The 22902-nt window shown below is 41.7% G+C and overlaps 1 pseudogene; it reads right to left on the bottom strand.

The window, feature by feature from the left end:
• LOC129828454 (DNA primase large subunit-like) overlaps positions 1-22089 on the bottom strand; it is a 114479-nt pseudogene extending 92390 nt beyond the window's left edge.
• Between the last annotated feature and the right edge of the window lie 813 nt (positions 22090-22902).

The following is a 22902-nucleotide window of genomic DNA, read 5'->3' as shown; positions in this document are numbered from 1 at the left end:
ACATCTCACAGCAAGAACTGGCAAATCTGGTGCAGTCCATGAGGAGGAGATGCACTGCAGTACTTAATGCAGCTAGTGGCCACACCAGATACTGACTGTTACTTTTGATTTTGACCCCCCCCCCTTTGTTCAGGGACACATTATCCCATTTCTGTTCGTCACATGTCTGTGGAACTTGTTCAGTTTATGTCTCAGTTGTTGAATCTTATGTTCATACAAATATTTAAATGTTCATTTTGCTGAAAATAAACGCAGTTGACAGTGAGAGGACGTTTCTTTTTTTGCTAAGTTTATATATAAAAAGACAGCAAGGGACTGTGTGACTAGCACCCGTTGTCTCTCTCAGCCATTTCTGACTGAAAAGTGATGTGAGTATTTATACACACTCACACACACACAGCAAGTCTAAGCCAGGCCCGGCACAATTTAAATCAGTAGCGGTTTGAAATCCCTCTAGTCGTTTGTCTTAATTACTTCAGCAGTTTGCTTTAAAAAAATCAGACAAGCTCAGTGTATATACGTAGTTGATTAACACATAGATTGTGTCTATATATGGAAGAATACAAGCTGTCAAATTTTGACCAACTGTTTGGTCGAAATCACAGACTACTTGGTCGACCAAGATCATTTTTTTGTCGGGGACCGCCCTATTACATAGAGAGAGGTATGGTACAGAGTACATAAATAGAAAACATAAATAATGCAAGCCAAGAATAGGAAAGTAGTAATAGCGAGACAAACTTGTCTAACTTGGAAAGGAAATTGGTCATGTAGCCGAAATCTAACCAACCTGTAAAATCAAGATGCAATCTACTTCTATGTTGAATAGAAATAAATAAGTCCAGATAAACATGTGTAACAGTTTAACTTTAAACCGTCCCCTCGCCCCGACACGGGCGCGAACCAGGGACCTTCTACACACATCAACAACGGTCGCCCACGAAGCATCGTTACACATCGCGCCACAAAGGCCGCGGCCCTTGCAGAGCAAGGGGCAACACTACATCTAGGTTTCAGAACAAGTGACGTAACTGATTGAAACGCTACTAGCGCGTACCCGCTAACTAGCTAGCCATTTCACATCCGTTACACTCACCCCCCTTTCAACCTCCTCCTTTTCCGCAGCAACCAGTGATCCGGGTCAACAGCATCAATGTTACAGTATAACTTTAAACCGTCCCCACGCCCCGACACGGGCGCGAACCTGGGACCCTCTGCACACATCAACAACGGTCGCCCACGAAGCATCGTTACCCATCGCTCCACAAAGGCCACGGCCCTTGCAGAGCAAGGGGCAACACTACATCTAGGTTTCAGAGCAAGTGACGTAACTGATTGAAACGCTACTAGCGCGTACCCGCTAACTAGCTAGCCATTTCACATCCGTTACACTCACCCCCCTTTCAACCTCCTCCTTTTCCGCAGCAACCAGTGATCCGGGTCACGGCACCACTGTAACAGTACTCTTCTTGCGTTGTGTACAATCAATCCTCGACACGAACTCCAAAGTGTAGCACCAGTCATGGAGATTTATTCTGACAGGAACAGCACAAAATTGCACATCATGCAATGCACGGCTCACCATCCAACTCTGCACTCACGCACGCTGGTTTGGTGCTTGTTCACTGGGGCATGTAGTTACCAAAATAATACAATTACAATATAATATCTTTAACAATGTACCTGACAGGAACAGCACAAAATGTCACGTCATGCAATGCACGGCTCACCATCCAACTCTGCACTAACGCACTGTACAAAATATATGAACCCCCCCCACCAGACACAGTAAGTTGCTAGCTAGTACTGGCGGGAATTCTTTACAACAAAATGCACAACCAATATTCTCCAAAAAACACTGCATCTTATGTGTGATGTTCGAATAACATTTACAAACCGGTTGATATAAATTGTACATTTAAATCATCACTTGGGAGTATAAAAATTACTTTTGACGTAGAGTGCTTTGCAACCAACAACTTACCGCTGGTTTGGTGCTTGTTCACTGGGACGATTCTAACTGAAACATCCTCCCTCGTAAGCAAGCTACGCAAACCAGCCAATAAGATGCCATGTTGAGTAGGTGAAGGCAAGACAAAACTAACACCAAAAACCCATTGGCTTAACAATAAAGTGGCAAGGGGAATTACCAATAAAACCCTGTTACATATGTGCGCCATGTTTCACCCAGAGACACGTAACATGTTTCAAAAGTAACATGTGTGCAACCCCAGTGTACTTTCCCACTCCATTCTCTAAAGTAGAACCGCCTCTTGTCAGACCTACAGCAGGCCCGCCATCAGACCATACAGTACTGCCTGCACACTTCACAGACCACTTCACTTGGGTACACCCACATACTCCATGCAACCATACAGCACAAACTATACTACACAAAGTAAGAGGACCGATTCACTAAACCCAATTACCAAAGGTCATGAGTTAAGGATTGTAGAACCACTCATCTTTCTTTTATTTATTGTCAATACTGACGCTCATCGTTATCATGGAGCTGAGGAGAATATTCACAACCTTTCAACAGAATTATCAAATCTCAGACAGAACCAGAACAGTAGGAGAACTACTTATTAGGATAACTAATGGAAAATGTCTCTACGGCGTGACATGATAGCTGCTCGGTGTTCTGGCATGAAGTCCCTCCATGATGTTGGTCCCATGCCAATAAACCAGGGGAGGTTTCATAAGGGGCTGTGGATTCCAAAATAAAAGCATAGTCTCATAACCAAGATCATCCGTCCTATATTATTCACCTGCTACATAATCATGAAAAAAAAACAGCACAATTTGTATTATTTCTGTTCTCCCCGATATAAACTCATGGAAAGTTAAACAGTAACAGACTATTATATTTTATTATTTGTTAAACAAAAGCTCTTTCTCTGAGCAATTGTATTATAACAATCTTTTTTTGAGCATACAATATAGCTCAGTATTTATTCTCTATATACATATGTAACAGATGTATAGTGTACTCTCCATGCGTTGTGTTTTCTAATAATAAATCACTTCGGCCAGTGGTCCCAGTTGAGCATCATTTATTTCTGCTGTTGTTAAATGGGAAACAGCACGTTAGTTGTGCAGGGCTTAACAGTGTTGATGGCTGTCGATGACAAAATCTGTAGCATGAAGACAACTGTGTTAGCTGTGGCTTATGTGACCATGGCATCGGTGTATGCTAGGCCTGTTGGGGATGGGGGCGCTGTTTAGACTATTTATGCTAATTTGGCAAATTTTTGAAACGGCTTCCCACAAAATCCTTGATCGTACAATATGCATATTATTATTATTATTGGATAGAAAACAGTCTATAGTTTCTATAGGAGTTGAAATTTTGTCTCTAAGTGGAACAGAGCCCATTCTACAGCAATTTCCCTGACATGGAGTCAGATTTGAGAAATGTTGGCCACTCTTCTGAAGTCAGTTAAAAGGGCACTGTCATTGCTATGACTATACGGACACTTCTTACGTCTTCCCCTGGATGCCTTTACGTGATGACGATTCCAATGGGGTTGATTGCGCGTTCACAGGCACTACAAATGAAAAAACCCTGTAGCTAGCAAGTCTTTTCTTGCTGCGTAATGCGCGTGGAGGACACCGACCCTCTCCTGTTCCAAGCGTTAGTTTAGCCTGTTATATTTCTCCGGTCATCTTTTCACTCGTTATAGGAGTTAAAAACATCATAAGGTAGTTAATTTAAAGCGTTTTATAGCAATTTATATCCGTTTAGTGCGATTTTGGGACATTTATTTCTTTAACGCTGTGAATAGGTGGGCACGCTTTCAGTTCATCCCGAACGCAGTTGGCATTTTCACATGGCAAGAGGACAGCTTTCCACCAAAAGACGATTCCTCCCAAGAAAGGATCCTTTGCCCAAGATACTGATGGAAGAACAGCTCAAGGTAGGACATTTTTATTATGATAAATCGTGTTTCTGTCGAAACATTTTAGTGGCTTAGGACGCCATGTTTTTTGACGTAGCTTCGCTTGGCGCAAACTGTATTGAAAAGTAAGGATAAATTAAAAAATGTAATAACGCAATTGTATTAAGAATTAAATTGTCTATCAATCCCTGTCCACCCTATATTTTTTAGTCACGTTTATGAGTATTTATGTATAAGAGTAGATCACTGTCTAAGTGGCGCAAGGACTTTTTCTTTACCAGCTTGTCTACATTTCACATTGTCTAACCATGATTTTGGTGGCTAAATATAAACATTTTCGATCAAACTGTATATGCATGTTGTAATGTGATGTTACAGGAGTGTCATCGGAAGAATTCTGAGAAGGTTAGTGAAAAAATTAATATCTTTTGGCGATGTTGACTTTTATCGCTCACTTTGGCTAGAATCAATGCTGGGCTGCTAATTGCTATGTGCTAAGCTAATATAACGATTTATTGTGTTTTCGCTGTAAGACACTTAGAAAATCTGAAATATTGTCTGTATTCACAGGATCTGTGTCTTTCGATTCGTGTATGCTGTGTATTTTTACGAAATGTTTGATGATTAGTAAGTAGGTAAACACGTTGCTCTAAGTAGTTTTTCTATTCCATTTGTGACGGTGGGTGCAATTGTAACCTATGCCATCTACCTGAAATATGCACTTTTTTCTAACAAAACCTATCCCATACCATAAATATGTTATCAGACTGTCATCTAATGAGTTTTTTTGTTGGTTAGGGGCTATAAATATCTTAGTTTAGCCGAATTGGTGATGGCTACTGGTGTTGGTGGACAAATAAAAGATGGTGGATTATGCTAATGTGTTTTTAGGTAATAGATGTACATCTTTACATATTGTGTCTTCCCTGTAAAACATTTTAAAAATCGGAAATGTTGACTGGATTCACAAGATCTGTGTCTTTCATTAGCTGTATTGGACTTTAATGTGTGAAAGTTAAATATTTTTAAAAAATATTTTTTTTGAATTTCGCGGCACTGGTTTTTCAGTGGGGGGGGGGGGGGGTGTGCCGCTAGCGCCACGCTGATCCTAGACAGGCTAGCTAACACAATTATTTACAGCAATCATATGCCAAAGCACATCCCAGAAAGCCCCTCAATCCCTAACAGGTACCATATACCCACACATGTATAAAATCAGTAACGTACAGCAAACTTGTACACATTGTAAAATAGAAAACAGTATTCAGAACGTGACCTACCCCTTGCATCACATTTTCATAGTGGGAAGACCTGACGTTCGCGATCTCCCCCTATCAGCAAACGGGGCCAATCACAACACCCCTTATTGTCATCAGAGTTGAACTAACCAATAAGTATGCTTGAACATCAAATACACCTTTCTTTAGAGGCAAGTGGAAACATTACCAACCCTGTTACACATACATACATACATACATACATACATACATACATACATACATACATACATACCACACACACAGTGCATTCTGAAAGTATTCAGACCCCTTGACTTTTTCCACATTTTGTTACGTTACAGCCTTACTCTAAAATGGATCAAATAAATAGTTTTCCTCATCTTTCTACACACAATACCCCAGAAGGACAAAGCAAAAACAGGTTTTTAGAAATGTTTGCAAATGTATTTAAAGTAAAATACAAAAATTCCTTATTTACATAACTATTCAGACCCTTTCTTATGAAGCCACTTGTGGTAAATTCAATTGATTGGACATGATTTGGAAAGGCACACACCTGTTTATATAAGGTCCCACAGTTGACAGTACATGTCAGAGCAAAAACCAAGCCATGAGGTCGAAGGAATTGTCCGTAGAGCTCCGAGACAGGATTATGTTGAGGCATAGATCTGGGGATGAGTACCAAAACATGTCTGCAACATTGATGGTCCCCAAGAACAAAATGGCCTCCATCATTCTTAAATGGAAGAAGTTTGAAACCACCAAGAGTCTTACTAGAGCTGGCTGCCCGGCCAAACTGAGCAATAGGGGGAGAAGGGCCTTGGTCAGGGAGGTGAACAAGAGCCTGATGGTCACTGACAGAGCTCCAGAGTTTGTCTTTGGAGATGGGAGAACCCTCCAGAAAGAATACCATCTCTGCAGCACTCCACCAATCAGGCCTTTATGGTAGAGTGGCCAGACGGAAGCCACTCCTCAGAAAAAAGGCACATGACAGCCCGCTATGAGTTTGCCAAAAGGTACCTAACGGACTCTCAGACCATGAAAAACAAGGTTCTCTGGGGATGTTTTTCAGTGGCAGGGACTGGGAGACTAGTCAGGATCGAGGAAAAGAGGAACTTTGCAAAGTACAGAGAGATCCTTGATGAAAACCTGCTCCAGAGCGCTCAGGACCTCACACAGGGGCAAAGGTTCACCTTCCAATAAGACAACAACCCTAAGCACACAGCCAAGGCAACGCAGGTGTGGCTTCGGGACAAGTCTCTGAATGTCCTTGAGTGGCCCAGCCAGAGCCCGGACTTGAAGCCAATCTAACATCTCTGAAGAGACCTAAAAATAACTGTGCAGCGACGTTCCCCATCCAACCTGACAGAGCTTGAAAGGATCTGCAGAGAAAATGGGAGAAACTCCCCAAATACAGGTGTGCCAAGCTTGTAGCGTCATACCCAAGAAGAATCAAGGCTGTAATCGCTGCCAAAGATGCTTCAACAAAGTTCTGATTAAATGGTCTGACCACTTACGTAAATATGATATTTCAGTTTGTTTTTAATACGTTTGCAAAAATGCTTTGTCATGATTGGGTATTTGTGTAGATTGATGTGGATTCTTTAAAAAAAAATCTATTTCAGAGTAAGACTAACATATTAAAATGTAGAAAAAGTCAAGGGGTCTGAATACTTTTCGAATGCACTGTACATACATACTGAGTATAACAAACATTAAGAACCCCTTCCTATAATATTATTCTATATACAGTACTAGTCAAAAGTTTGGACACACCTACTCATTCAAGGGTTTCTTCTTTATTTTTACTATTTTTCTACATTGTAGAATAAAAGACATCAAAACTTTTATTTTTATTTTTATTTTACCGTTATTTTACCAGGTAAGTTGACTGAGAACACGTTCTCATTTGCAGCAACGACCTGGGGAATAGTTACAGGGGAGAGGAGGGGGATGAATGAGCCAATTGTAAACTGGGGATTATTAGGTGACCATGATGGTTTGAGGGCCAGATTGGGAATTTAGCCAGGACATGAGGAACTATGAAATAACATATGGAAACATGTAGTAACCAAAAAAGTGTTAAACAAATCAATATATACTTAGCCACCCTTTGCCTTGATGACAGCGTTGCACACTCTTGGCACACTCAACAAGCTTCACCTGGAATGCTTTTCCAACAGGCTTGAAGGAGTTCCCACATATGCCGAGTACTTGTTGGATGCTTTTCCTTCACTCTGCGGTCCAACTCACCCTAAACCATCTCAATTGGGTTGAGGTCGGGTGATTGTGGAGGCCAGGTCATCTGATTCAGCACTCCACTCTCCTTCTTGGTCAAATATGCCTTACACAGCTTGGAGGTGTGTTGAGTCGTTGATAGACCCACTAAGCACGAACCAGATGGGATGGTGTATCACTGCAGAATGCTGTGGTAGCCATGCTGGTTAAGTGTGCCTTAAATTCTAAATGAATCACTGACAGTGTCACCAGCAAAGCACTCCCACACCATCACACCTCCATTGTTATTGGTGTCCTTTACTAGTGGTTTCTTTGCAGCAATTCGACCATGAAGGCCTGATTCACGCAGTCTCCTCTGAACAGTTTATGTTGAGACGTGTCTGTTACTTGAACTCTGTGAAGCTTTTATTTGGCCTGCAATTTCTGAGGCTGGTAATTAATGAACTTATCCTCTGCAGCAGAGGTAACACTGGGTCTTCCTTTCCTGTGGTGGTCCTCATGAGAGCCAGTTTCATCATGGCGCTTGATTGTTTTTGCAACTGTACTTGAAGAAACTTTCAAAGTTCTTGAAATTTTCCAGATTGACTGACCTTCATGTCTAAAAGTAACGATGGACTGTCATTTCTCTTTGCTTATTTGAGCTGTTCTTGCCATAATATGCACTTGGTCTTTTACCAAATAGGGCTATCTTCTGTATACCCCCCCCTACCTTGTCACAACACAACTGATTGGCTCAAACGCATTAAGAACAGAAAGAAATTCGACAAATTAACATTTAACATGGCACAGCTGTTAATTGAAATGCACTCCAGGTGATTACCTCATGAAGCTGGTTTAGAGAATGTCAAAAGTGTGCAAAACTGTAACCAAGGCAAAGGGTGGCTACTTTGAAGAATCTCATATATAAAATCGATTTTGATTTCGTAACACTTTTTTGGTTACTACATGATTCCATATGTGTTATTTCATAGTTGTGATGTCTTCAATATTATTCTACAATGTAGAAAATAGTAAAAATAAAGAAACCCTGGAACGAGTAGGTGTGTCCAAACTTTTGACTGGTACTGTATATATACACACACACTACTGTTCAAGCATTTGGGGTCACTTAGACATTTCCTTGTTTTTTGAAAGAAAAGCACATTTTTTGTCCATTAAAATAACATCAACTTGATCAGAAATACAGTGTAGACATTATCAATGTTGTAAATGACTACAGTGCCTTGCAAAAGTATTCATTCCCTTGGCGTTTTTCCTATTTTGTTGTACTACAACCTGTAATTTAAATTGATTTTTATTTGGATTTCATGTAATGGACATACACAAAATAGTACAAATTGGTGAAGTGAAATTTTAAAAAAGAACTTGTTAAAAAAATCATATATATAATTAAAACGGAAAAGTGGTGCGTGCATATGTATTCACCCCATTTGCTATGAAGCCCCTAAATAAGATCTGGGGCAACCAATTACCTTCAGAAGTCACATAATTAGTTAAATAAAGTCCACCTGTGTGCAATCTAAGTGTCACATGATCTCAGTAATATATATACACACACACCTGTTCTGAAAGTCCCTAGTCTTCAACACTACTAAGCACGGAACACCACCAAGCAAGCGGCACCATGAAGACCAAGGAGCTCTCCAAACAGGTCAGAGACAAAGTTGTGGAGAAGTACAGATCAGTGTTAGGTTATAAAACAATATCTGAAACTTTTAACATCCCACAGAGCACCATTAAATCCATTACTAAAAAAATGGAAAGAATATGGCACCACAACAAACCTGCCAAGAGAGGGCCGCCCACCAAAACCAGACAAGGAGGGCTTTAATCAGAGAGGCAACAAAGAGAAACAAAGATAACCCTGAAGGAGCTGCATAGCTCCACAGCGGAGATTGGAGTATCTGTCCATATGACGTCTTTAAGTCGTATACTCCACAGAGCTGGGCTAACAGAAGAGTGACTAGAAAAAGCCATTGCTTAAAAAAAAAAATAAGCAAACACATTTGGTGTTCACCAAAAGGCATGTGGGAGACTCCCCAAACATATGGAAGACGGTACTCTGGTGAGATGAGACTAAAATTGAGCTTTTTGGTCATCAAGGAAAACACTATGTCTGGCAAAAACCCAACACCTCTCATCACCAAGAGAACACCATCCCCACAGTGAAGCATGGTGGTGACAGCATCATGCTGTGGGGATGTTTTTCCATCGGCAGGGACTGGGAAACATTTCAAAATTGAAGGAATGATGGATGGCGCTAAATACAGGGAAATTCTTGAGGGAAACCTGTTTCAGTCTTCCAGAGATTTGAGACTGGGACGGAGGTTCGCCATCAGCAGGGCAATAACCCTAAGCATACTGCTGAAGCAACACTCAAGTGGTTTAAGGGGAAACATTTAAATGTCTTGGAAGGGCCTAGTCAAAGCCCAGACCTCAATCCAATTGAGAATCTGTTGTATTAATTAAAGATTGCAGTATACCAGCGAAACCCATCCAATTTGAAGGAGCTGGAGCAGTTTTGCCTTGAATGGGCAACAATCCCAGGGGCTAGATGTGCCAAGCTTATAGAGACATACCCCAAGAGACTTGCAGCTGTAATTGCTGCAAAAGATGGCTCTAAAAAGTATTGACTTTGTGGGGGTGAATAGTTAAGTACACTCAAGTTCTGTTTTTTTTGTCTTCTTGTTTGTTTCACAAAATATATTTTGCATCTTCAAAGTGGTAGGCATGTTGTGTAAATCAAATGATACAAACCCCGAAAAAATCTATTTTAATTCGAAGTTGTAAGGCGACAAGATAGGAAAAATGCCAAGGGGGGTGCAAGCCACTGTATTGTAGCTGGAAATGGAATATCTACATAGGTGTACAGAGGCCCATTATCAGTAACCATCACACCAGTCACAATGTCAACAGTGTAGAGGCGACTACGGGATGCTGGCCTTCTAGGCAGAATTGCAAAGAAAAAGCCATATCTCAGACTGGCCAATAAAAATAAAAGATTAAGATGGGCAAAAGAACACAGACACTGGACAGAGGAACCCTGCTTAGAAGGCCAGCATCCTGGAGTCGCCTCTTCACTGTCGCCGTTGAGACGTGTTTTGTGGGTACTATTTAATGAAGCTGCCAGTTGAAGACTTGAGGCGTCTGTTTCTCAAACTAGACCATCTAATGTACTTGTCCTCTGACCCAGTTGTGCACTGGGGCCTCCCACTCTTTCTATTCTGGTTAGGGCCAGTTTGCGCTGTTCTGTGAAGGGAGTAGTACACAGCGTTGTATGGGATCTTCAGTTTCTTGGCAATTTCTCACATAGAATAGCCTTCATTTCTCAAAACAAGAAAAGACTGACGAGTTTCAGAATCAAGTTATTTGTTTCTGGCCATGTTGAGCCTATAATCGAACCCACAAACGCTGATGCTTCAGAAACTCAACTAGTCTAAAGAAGTCCACTTTTATTGCTTCTTTACTCAGTACAACAATTTTCAGCTGTGCTAACAATTGCAGAAGGGTTTTCTAATGATCAATAAGCCTTTTAAAATTATAACTTGGATTAGCTAACACAACGTGCCATTGGAACGCAGGAGTGACGGTTGCTGATAATGGGCCTCTTTACGCCTATGTAGATATTCCATTAAAAATGAATCTGTTTCCAGCTACAATAGTCATTTACAACATTAACAATGTCCACACTGTATTTCTGATCAATTTGATGTTATTTTAATGGACAAAAAAAGTTTTTCTTTCAAAAACAAGGAAATGTCTAAGTGACCCCAAACTTTTGAACGGTAGTGTATATATTTTTTGACAGCATCTAAAGACCCCACTACCTGCTCTAAGCACAGACTGTCTTTAATTACTACAGCCCAACCTACACAAGTAGTGCATGATGTATCGTAAAGCAAAGAAGCTTACTGGTAACACATTTGACAGGTGTTTCTTTTTCTCATTGTTTATATTCTTGATAGCCTATATAAAGTGTTGTATATCACCAGAGCTCAGATCGACACGATCAACACTAAACACATGTTGATGTAAGTAACATGTCACTTTCCCATTTAATAAACCATCTCTCACAGAAGTCCCTGGTGCATTTTCAATACCGCAACAGCAAATACACTGCTCAAAAAAATAAAGGGAACACTTAAACAACACAATGTAACTCCAAGTCAATCACACTTCTGTGAAGTCAAACTGTCCACTTAGGAAGCAACACTGATTGACAATAAATTTCACATGCTGTTGTGCAAATGGAATAGACAAAAGGTGGAAATTATAGGCAATTAGCAAGACACCCCCCAAAACAGGAGTGATTCTGCAGGTGGTGACCACAGACCATTTCTCAGTTCCTATGCTTCCTGGCGGATGTTTTGGTCACTTTTGAATTCTGGCGGTGCTCTCACTCTAGTGGTAGCATGAGATGGAGTCTACAACCCACACAAGTGGCTCAGGTACTGCAGTTCATCCAGGATGGCACATCAATGCGAACTGTGGCAAAAAGGTTTGCTGTGTCTGTCAGCGTAGTGTCCAGAGCATGCAGGCGCTACCAGGAGACAGGCCAGTACATCATTAGACGTGGAGGAGGCCGTAGGAGGGCAACAACCCAGCAGCAGGACCGCTACCTCCGCCTTTGTGCAAGGAGGTGCACTGCCAGCGCCCTGCAAAATGACCTCCAGCAGGCCACAAATGTGCATATGTCAGCATATGGTCTCACAAGGGGTCTGAGGATCTCATCTCGGTACCTAATGGCAGTCAGGCTACCTCTGGCGAGCACGTGGAGGGCTGTGCGGTCCCACAAAGAAATGCCACCCCACACCATGATAGACCCATCGCCAAACCGGTCATGCTGGAGGATGTTGCAGGCAGCAGAACGTTCTCCACGGTGTCTCCAGACTCTGTCACGTCTGTCACATGTGCTCAGTGTGAACCTGCTTTCATCTGTGAAGAGAACAGGGCGCCAGTGGCGAATTTGCCAATCTTGGTGTTCTCTGGCAAATGCCAAACGTCCTGCACGGTGTTGGGCTGTAAGCACAACCCCCACCTGTGGACGTCGGGCCCTCATACCACCCTCATGGAGTCTGTTTCTGACCGTTTGAGCAGACACATGCACATTTGTGGCCTGCTGGAGGTCATTTTGCAGGGCGCTGGCAGTGCTCCTCCTTGCACAAAGGCGGAGGTAGCGGTCCTGCTGCTGGGTTGTTGCCCTCCTACGGCCTCCTCCACGTCTCCTGATGTACTGGCTTGTCTCCTGGTAGCGCCTGCATGCTCTGGACACTACGCTGACAGACACAGCAAACCTTTTTGCCACAGTTCGCATTGATGTGCCATCCTGGATGAACTGCACTACCTGAGCCACTTGTGTGGGTTGTAGACTCCGTCTCATGGTACCACTAGAATGAGAGCACCGCCAGCATCCAAAAGTAACCAAAACATCAGCCAGGAAGCATAGGAACTGAGAAGTGGTCTGTGGTCACCACCTGCAGAATCACTCCTGTTTTGGGGGGTGTCTTGCTAATTGCCTATAATTTCCACCTTTTGTCTATTCCATTTGCACAACAGCATGTGAAATTTATTGTCAATCAGTGTTGCTTCCTAAGTGGACAGTTTGATTTCACAGAAGTGTGATTGACTTGGAGTTACATTGTGTTGTTTAAGTGTTCCCTTTTTTTTTGAGCAGTGTATTTTTTCCAAGGGAAACTTCCAAATAGGTCCTACTATACCTGTAGCCTACACAAGGAGCACAATAAACAATTCTGTAATGATATAGGCCAAGGATAATGGGGCTCCAACAAAGAGGCCTAGGCCAATCTTTGGGAGAAAAGCCTTGCGATCTAGCCTATAACACAGTGCTTCTGCTTTCTCAAAATGCCAACCTTAGAACATCTCTCTAATCCCAGCCTGGTTTTAATCTCAGCCTGGTCCATGGAGGGGGAGGATGGAGGCTTGCAGGAATGATCTAGAACTCCTACACAAGTGTACGTTGTCATCCGTTCTCAGCCGGGCCTCAAGAAACCATCATCTTTCCCACCTACTCCCGTCAACGGCCTGAAAAAGCAATCCAGTCCCACTGCCTTCCAATCTCTCACACAACCACCTCATCCCAACACACACACACACCATCATCTCATCAGACATCCCACTCATTGCTCACTGACATCCATGCAGGTAATTACTCCATTGCAGGCAAATGACAATGAGCTGCAGACATCTTAGATTGCCTTGTTTAAGTATGTATGACTGATCGGACTGTCTGACCAATGGACCTTGACAATGGAATTCATAGTTCTTGTCAGGGCTGGGGGCTTTAATGCTGGTGCTTTCCAAAGACGTGCTAGTTTGATATGGCCTGTCTTACAACATAACAGCTAAACGCATGAATGGTCATTTAACCAAAGCACGCCAACCATTATCTTCTAATATACTATGTTAAATATGCATTTCATTCATAAACTGCTTATATTTACTGAACCAAAGCTTTTATTCAGACTCATGTTCTACTATTCAGAGAAGGCATTGGCATTTCAATGTGCTCCATAACGCAGGGCTTTGGTAGATATCCACAGAGACATCTGAGATCCCTTTTCCCCTGTGAGCTAGTGTGATAATGACATTGTGAGACCTACACATGCACAGTTTAATTTACTGCGTTATTCCTATTGATTTTGGTATCATTGTTAGAGCCCTCCTTCACCTGCAGAGAAGGAATAGCCACCAGTAAATATGGCCTGCAGAGAAGAAATATCCCCCAGTAAATGTGAACTGCAGAGAAGAAATAGCCCCCAGTAAATGTGAACTGCAGAGAAGAAATATCCCCCAGTAAATATGACCTGCAGAGAAGAAATATCCCCCAGTAAATGTGAACTGCAGAGAAGAAATAGCCCCCAGTAAATGTGAACTGCAGAGAAGAAATAGCCCCCAGTAAATATGACCTGCAGAGAAGAAATATCCCCCAGTAAATATGGTCTGCAGAGAAGGAATTGCCCCAGTAAATATGGCCTGCAGAGAAGGAATTGCCCCAGTAAATATGGCCTGCAGAGAAGGAATTGCCCCCAGTAATCAATTGATTGAGAATACTAAACATATCCCTCCCTCTCTTCTCCATGGATGAAATACTTCTAATGAGGGGCAGAATAATCCCTACTAATTACAAGTATGAAGGATAATATGAAGTTACCTCCATGAAGTCCTATAGGAACAATTTGTGTCAGGCTGGGAAAGTTGTAATGTGAACACGTTTAAACCCATGCCATAGTCCTCAAATTACATACAGGTTACATGCCATGTAGTAGTTCTTTCACACGGTTTCCCATTATTTGGCATTAAAAAAGAAAACTGAGGTCTACAAAAATCTCCCTACCGCGAGTGCTTTGGACAGTCTTATTCGGAAGTCGTTGAGACCGATGGTGACAATGTCCTTGTGAGGGATGTAGACATAACCCCCCTTCAGGTACACCTTCCTGGTTCTCACCAGATCCAATCCATCTTGGAAAGGGACCTTGAGGAAAAAAAACAGGAAAGGGGGTGTAAGGTTATACATTCAACACAACTTGCTCATTAAAATATTTTGCCTCCCAATAGAATATTTGTTATTTTTAAACTGGGATGCACTTAAATGTCCTCTAATAGAATGTTGTCATGTTTGTAGAAAATAATACAAAAAAAATGTATAACTCATTTTGTAGAAGTCTTGGTCTTCAAGCGTGATCGTGCTGACAGCAAAGCTTGAGTTAATGAATTTGTCCATCAGGTTCTTCTTCTCAACACTCATCTAGACATTAGAAAAAAGGTGGTAGAAAGTGACAGAAAGACACATATTGACACTTGACTGTATAGCTAACAATGTAATGTTGTTGCATTCTCAGGAGTGAGATGAAGACTGTACAGTACACTTGGCCATCAATCGTGTCCTCTTAGGCCTAAACAAATGAAAGACAGTGTGTCCCCAGTCTGTCGATGATCTACAATGTCTGACTGGTATGTGTCCCCGGTCTGTCGATGACCTATCTGACTGGTATGTGTCTAAATCAATAAAGTAAGGTGTAAACACATGGTAAGGTGAGTGAATGTGGAGAGCTGGGTCATATTCATTAGTCCCTCCCGGTTTCAGTCAGTTTTGACCATTATGGGATATCTTACACTGAAGACCCAGAATGCATCAGAGCCTTTATAATCACAGAGCATCAGGTGTTAACACTAATTAGAGGTAAACACAGTTAACCTTGAAAGGGTAGACAGTTAGAACCCTGCCGCCCATCTCCAAGTCAAAACCGTTAACAAAGAACGGCTGCCAGCTATGTAGAACCTGCGGCCATAACAAACGCTTCACCACCTGCCACTCAAATAATTCTATCCAGGGACTGTTTGGGAAAATGTTTTACCTATCTCCTTCTGGGCATGCAGGTGATCAACACCTTTTCCTGGCCTTTCACAGTGCAAAAATCTATTTTAGTTGACAACTAACCGCCAAGAGTAATTGGGGTGGGTGGAGGTCACCTCCCTCGTTGCCATATTGCATTACTAAAAACAGTGTTCACTCAATGGTCCTGTCAAATAAAACGAAAAGGAAAATGTTCTATACACTACTGTAAATTCATCCCATTCAAGTTCAATTGATTTATCTTTTACAATTATTAATTTATCGCAATTAGCTGCAACAAATCTTATGAAATGCACCTTTGAAGTAAAATAATAAGATTACACTTCAAACAGACTCATTGCAAAAACAACCCCCCTCACAGCAGACATTTTCAGACAGGTATACTATTGCGAGCTGACAGCACCATCTGCTGGCAGGTCTGTAACAATACCATAAATATAGAATGTCCAAACAGCGCATGACCAGGGGTGTATTCATTATTCGGATTCTGTTGCAAAACGTTTTGTTCTGTTGCAATACGTTTTGCTTCAGAAACTGTTTACTCCAAACGAAATCCAGAGTTTATATTGGACAAATGAATATATACCCCCGATTTACTGAGAATTTACACTTAGCAAAGTTTACACCTGTTACTTTTTTAATGTTTTTGAACAAATCAATTTTGCACCAGCGCAAACACTTGTTGCATTCACCAATCGACGACATAGATGAACCAATTACTTGGTTTTGCCAATTCCCGTCATTAAATTGGTGTCAGAGGTGGTTTGATCACATTTGCGAGTACAATGTGTATTCCCCTCCCAACAACAATATAAAGACTCACCGTATCACAGTGAAGATTATTGCGATGTAGAAAATCGCATTTGCATTTGGAAAGCAGGTCATTGAAACGATAACTGAAAAGGTAAATCTCTTGCTGGATAAACCACCATCTGAGATGTTCTCTATAAGATTTTTTTTTTAATGAACATTGTTTGTTCAATTTACAAAATAAGGGCCCGATTCTGACATAGGAATGTATGGCTTTCGTACGCAGTTCTCAGTATTTGGTATTCAGACTTACCTTATTCAGTCGCGTAACGCGCTCTGCAGGTGTGGCTAAATGCACGCTCTTAATACATTTCATTCAACCCGCTGAAAAACCTCCTACTTGCTGGACAACATATTTTCTCGTGGAGTTTTCATTCAATGGGGTTTTCAGAACATTTAACTTAAGCCATCCCTTTAAATACGGTGTACCTTTTGACGACAATAGAATTTAGTAAGAGAAGGGTTCCGAGTTTTAGGGATCAATGAAAGACCTGGCGAAGATCCGCACGTAGAAAGAAAATGGTGGTTTGATTCATTCTGAAAATTGCCACATTCAGTTCTTCAACCCATGGTAATGTTGTAAGATTAGTGTAAATATAATTACAATAGGGAGAACAGTGTACAATAGTAGGCTGGCTATACCCTCCGTCTATTGCCTGCACGAACCAGGGAGCTGTGTGATGACACGGTCAAGTATTGCGCTAAGAGTTGGGTTCAAATTGTTACAGCTTGGCCTACGCTCCGCTCCACACGGATTTAATTAGCCTACATGTCTTTTTTTAAATATATTATCAAGTGTTAGTAATAATCCTCAGCAACAACCACACTGCCGTGACTGAATTTATAGAGGAAGCAAATTAAGTAGTAATATTGAATAGTATTGTAGGCTATACCAACTGAAGGGAACCAACAGTAAATTGGCAGCTGAGTATATGTTACTCTGTCTACTGACGGTCGATACTGATAGTGGCTAATAACAAGATTGAAATAGCATACAGAAAGTCTGGGTAGCCTATAATTAAGATGTTAACGAGTTCCCATCACTGGAAGTTAAAAGCCTGTACAATTTCAATTCTACATCATGGCCCAACATTTCATAAACATTCATGTGGGAAAGATATGCTTCAGTTTGCTGCCATATGACTCGTTACACATTTGTCTCAACCATAAGGTAAAATAGATGTAAAACAAGTGTCATTTATATTTACAATTCCCTTATCCAAACAGATGACTCATTTACCTAGCTCTTATCAAGTTGTAAATTACAGTGTAAAGAGAATGGTGTTATTTCTATTGGAACAAAAATAAGTAGATGCTTTTTCCACTTGGAACCTGTAGGTTCGCTAGACCTTATTCCTGGTTTGCTCGTAGGCCTTATTCCAGGTTTGCTCACGCGTAAAGGTGGTGGAATTATCAGGGAATTAAGTAAAGGTCAGAATACAGCTCCGTCACAGCTTCATTTATTAGATCTCCACCCCAAACAAATAGTGGATGAATATCATGCCATTCTCATGCTTCAATTCGAGGTCAGAATTGGCCCCTAAGATAATTACTTGTTATTCTGTCACTAATAATTTGGTACAAGCCTATTTGGAGAAAGGGACATGACATGTTTATTGAAAAGGCTGTCAGTTACATTTGACGGTATGCAAGCCGGAGAACGAAGTGGGAGATGTGGTCCTTTCATCGCTTCTCATATTCACTGGGCCCAATTTGAAGCTTCCGGTCATCTTTAGCGGGCTTTAAAATAAAGAATCTCAACATCCCAAAAGAAACCATTACAATATGAAGTTCTTACTTACCACCAGCAATTCAAAGGTGTTTTCAATTTACCTTTGATGAAAGATTTAAAGTCAATACACAATATGAATATCTTCTTTAGGTACTTATTATGGAATTCTGAATGTTTCGATTTGAATTATATTGATCGCCATTTTGTACTCACAGACTCTATTTTGTAAGGAAAGTTCCAATTGGAGAACTCTGCATCCAGTTTCTTGGTATATTGTTCAGATGATTTCACATAGCTCACTCAAAGGTTTTCAACCGTCCTCAACACTGGAATGACAAAACCAGATCAAAACCCCATGGTATGTTACCAAGGTAAATACAGATTCAGGTTGGATATTAAACGGATATTCGCCTGTAGTTTTCCTTTCCTTAGAGACCGTCAACATAGTGACAAATCTAATTTTTCAAATTTCAATAGCTCTTTAACCATAACTTCTAAAACTTTTAAAACGGGTTCTAGCTAACCCAGTGGCATAGACACACATTGCACACACTTTGTTTTTGTCGAATTACATCTTGCACTATTTAAATTCAATGTTTCTCATTTCAATATCTCCTTGATTATGTGACCTACTGACCTCAAACAAGGTGCAGAATGTCCACTGACTACCCTTCTATATTTCACCCCCTTTAGTTTGTCCGTTTTCATCTCACACAATTTTACATTAACTTTGTAAACTTTTGAATTCCAATAGCTCCTTGATCATGTGACCTACTGACCTCAACAAGGTTCAGAATGTATAATCAGTGGGCCTCCACATTGCACACTATTTAGTTTGTCCATTTTCATCTCACGTGTTTTTACATACATTTTTCAAACTTTCTCATTTCAATAGCTTCTTGGTCATGTGACCTACTGACTTCAAACACTGTTCAGAATGTTCACTGACTACCCTTCTATGTTGCAAACCCTTTAGTTAGTCCGTTTTCATCTCACACGATTTTACATGAATTTTGTAAACTTTACAATGTCAACAGCTCCTTGGTCATGTGACCTACTGACTTCAAACGAGGTTCAGAATGTACACTCAGTGGGCCTCCACATTGCACACCCTTTAGTTTGTCCATTTTCATCTCACATGATTTGACATTAATTTTGTAACATTCTAATTTCAATAGCTCTTTTGGTTATGTGACCTACTGGACTCAAAGAAGGTTCAGAGTGTCCACTGACTACTCTTCTATATTTCACACCCTTTAGTTTGTCCATTGTCATCTAACACGTTTTTTACATGATTTATTAAAGCTTGACTCTAGTCTGGCACTGTGAAGAGACATGAGAGGTGTAGAATAAGTGGGAGGCCTCGGCCACCGGTGAAATACCACTACTCTTCTCGTTTTTCGCGCCAGGTGTGACCCGCTCCAGGGACAGTGGCAGGTGGGGATTTTGACTGTGGTGTTACACCTGTCAAACGGTAACGCAGGTGTCCTAAGGCGAGCTTATGGAAGACAGAAACTTCCAGTGGAGCAGAAGGACAAAAGCTCGCTTGAACTTGATTTTCTGTATGAATACAGACCGTGAAAGCAGGGCCTCACGATCCTACTGAATATTTGGCTTTTAAGCAGGAGGTGTCAGAAAAGTTACTACAACGATAACTGGCTTGAGGCGGCCAAGCGTTCATAGCGACATCGCTTTTTGATCCTTTGATGTCAGCTCTTCCTATCATTGTGAAGCAGAAATCACCAAGTGTTGGATTGTTCACCCACTAATAGGGAACGTGATCTGGGTTTAGACCATCGTGAGACAGGTTAATTTTACCCTACTGATGATGTGTTGTTGCAATAGTAATCCTGCTCAGTACGAGAGGAACCGCAGGTTCAGACATTTTGTGTATTTGCTTGGCTGAGGAGCCAATGGTGTGAAGTGGGATTATGACTGAACGCCTCTAAGTCAGAATCCCCCCTACACGTAAAGATACCGTAGTGCTGTGGATCTTCGGTTGGCCCGGGATAGTCTGCCTCTTTTGGCAGGTGAGTAGAACCGTTTGTGGCGGGGTTGGGGTGTGGCCGGATGAGTTGTCCCTCTCTCCTGATGTGAAGTGCATGTTTGTGGGGAAGCTGGTGCTAAATCACTCGTAGACAACCTGATTCTGGGTCAGGGTTTCGTACGTAACAGTAGCTCACTCGCTGCGATCTATTGAAAGTCAGCCCTCGATCGAAGCTTTTGTCGAGGACAGAAGGCATCTTCCTCCACCATCCTCCATCTCTACTTAAGGGTTACCAGGTGCACGGAGAATGGCGAGGGGGCAGAGGCCAGACACAGAGTGTGAGAGAGCCCAGGCAGGCGGGTAGAAGGCATAAGACATTGACATTGGGCTCTGGAGGGGTAGGGGGCTAGGTGGTGGTCGCCCATCCGCCCAGGCCCATCCTCTGGTGGGACTGTGAGTCAGGTTGGGACTCGCTGTGGAAGTTAAAAGGTCACCAGGTGCACGAGGAGACTTCCCCCAAAGTGGGGGGGGGACTGAGAGTCTGAACAGGGGCGGCCGGACTCAGAGGTTGGGGGCAGCACTCAGGAAGGTGGAGGTTGGGGACTTAGTCTCTGAGCGGATAAAAGTGGGCGGGTCACCAGGTGCACAGAGCTTATTTCAGGTTACCAGGTGCACAAGGAGGCCTCCATCAAAGCGGGGGGCACTCCAAGTCCAAGCAAGGGTGGCCGAACTCGGGGGTTGGGGCAGCACTCAGGCCATGGAGGTCGGAGTGCGGATTTAGTCTGTGAGCAGAAAAAAGTGGGCGGGTCACCAGGAGCACAGAGCCTGTTTCGGGTTACTAGGTGCACAGAGCCTGTTTTGAATTATCAGGTGCACAGTGCCTGTTTCGAATTGTGTGAGATGAAAATGGACAATGTGCAATGTGTAGGCCCACTGAGTGTACATTCTAAACCTTGTTTGAAGTCAGTAGGTCACATGACCAAGGAGCTATTGAAATCTTAAATTTTGAAACATGTATGTAAAATCTTGTGAGATGAAAAGGGATAAACTAGAAGGGTAGTCAGTGGACATTCTGCACCTTGTTTGAGGCCAGTAGGTCACATAACCAAGAAGCTGTTGATATGTGAAAGTTTGAAAAATTCATTTAAAAACGTGTGAGATAAAAATGGACAAACTAAAGGGTGTGCAATGTGTAGGCCCACTGAGTGTACATTCTGAACCTTGTCTGAGGTCAGTAGGTCACATGACCAAGGAGCTATTGAAATTTGAATGTAAAAAAAAGTTTGTTCTGTGTTTACGCTCTAACTAATTGAACGAGGAAAACAAAATGCTGCTCACATTTCCACATGTTTATTAGCTTTGCAAAGCAAACTTTTGTCCAAATCGTGAAAATAAGACCTGTGCTATGTTGTGCTCAATTTTTCCAACATCGTGACTCTTATTTTGGAGTCTGTGGCTCAAGTGGTTTGAAAGATATGGAGGTTTGAAAGCGCGAATATCCATTGAATATCCATTGAATATCCAACATGAAACTGTCTTTACCTCGGTTGTAATGTTATGTATATAAAGGTGACACTATCAGACAAATGTTATGTATACAGTCAGTAACAATACACGTTTAAACCAGCAGTAAGTAACTGAAGCTAGCTAGACAACTTACATTTCAGCCTTTCCACAGAGAAGGTCTGAAACTCGGAGATAGGAATGTTTTTGATGGGAGGCTGACCATAGAACTGAAGACAATGTCCATACAGCTGCTCTGTCTGAGAGTTGCCAATCAGTTCATTTCTTCTGCTGCCGAACTGCATGGTTCCTGAAGATGAGGCAATGCATCTCCAATATCATTAATATGATCCAGCTAACAAAATTATCTTCTTGGCTATTAAGTAAGAGAGCCTCTATGACAGTTGATCAAAATAAAAACAAACACTGCCTTCATAACATTGACTGGCTAGCGTTAGCAAGCTACTGGTAACCACATGTGCAATATGAACAGGTTTTAGGTTTATATTTCAGATTTCACAAGTTAAACAATTCCAACAACTTACCGGTATCTCGCTATACCAGTGGTGATTTTAGCATGTAAATCTTGGTGGGACAAAAAAAAAAAAAGTGGGATGCATGCCAGCAAAGCCCCTACACAACACAACACTAAACAAAACATTAATTGCACTATAACTGACAAATGGTGCCCACAAACTGTTAGGGCCTACATAAAGCTGTCCCAAGACCTTACCACTGTTACACCTGGCTATCAGCGTGGTGATTTACTCAGTTACTACCTTTAAAAAAAAACAAAGCTGATATGGCTGACTTGCTTAAACTAATGTGGTTTCTACTGACAATTGAGATGTACAAACTATGGCATAAGGGGGACGACAAGCGGATAAGAGGCAATCTGTCATTTCAATTAAGACATTAATTAGCGAGCTAGGACAGACGTAGTCAATATAGCTACTGGAAGGTGGCACGGCGGTCCTTCGTGGGCAAATTTTTGTAATCAAACTTTGTCATCAAAGTCTGGCATTCTCTGTATTTATAGTGCTTTCAAGACAACTGGGAACTCAACAACAAAAAAAGTTGAATCATGATGACGTCAGTGATTTTCAGGACATAGCTCC

The sequence above is a fragment of the Salvelinus fontinalis genome, chromosome 30 (genome assembly GCF_029448725.1).
Source record: "Salvelinus fontinalis isolate EN_2023a chromosome 30, ASM2944872v1, whole genome shotgun sequence".
NCBI classification, from domain to species: domain Eukaryota; kingdom Metazoa; phylum Chordata; class Actinopteri; order Salmoniformes; family Salmonidae; genus Salvelinus; species Salvelinus fontinalis.
This window is presented reverse-complemented; position numbering and strand designations above follow the sequence as displayed.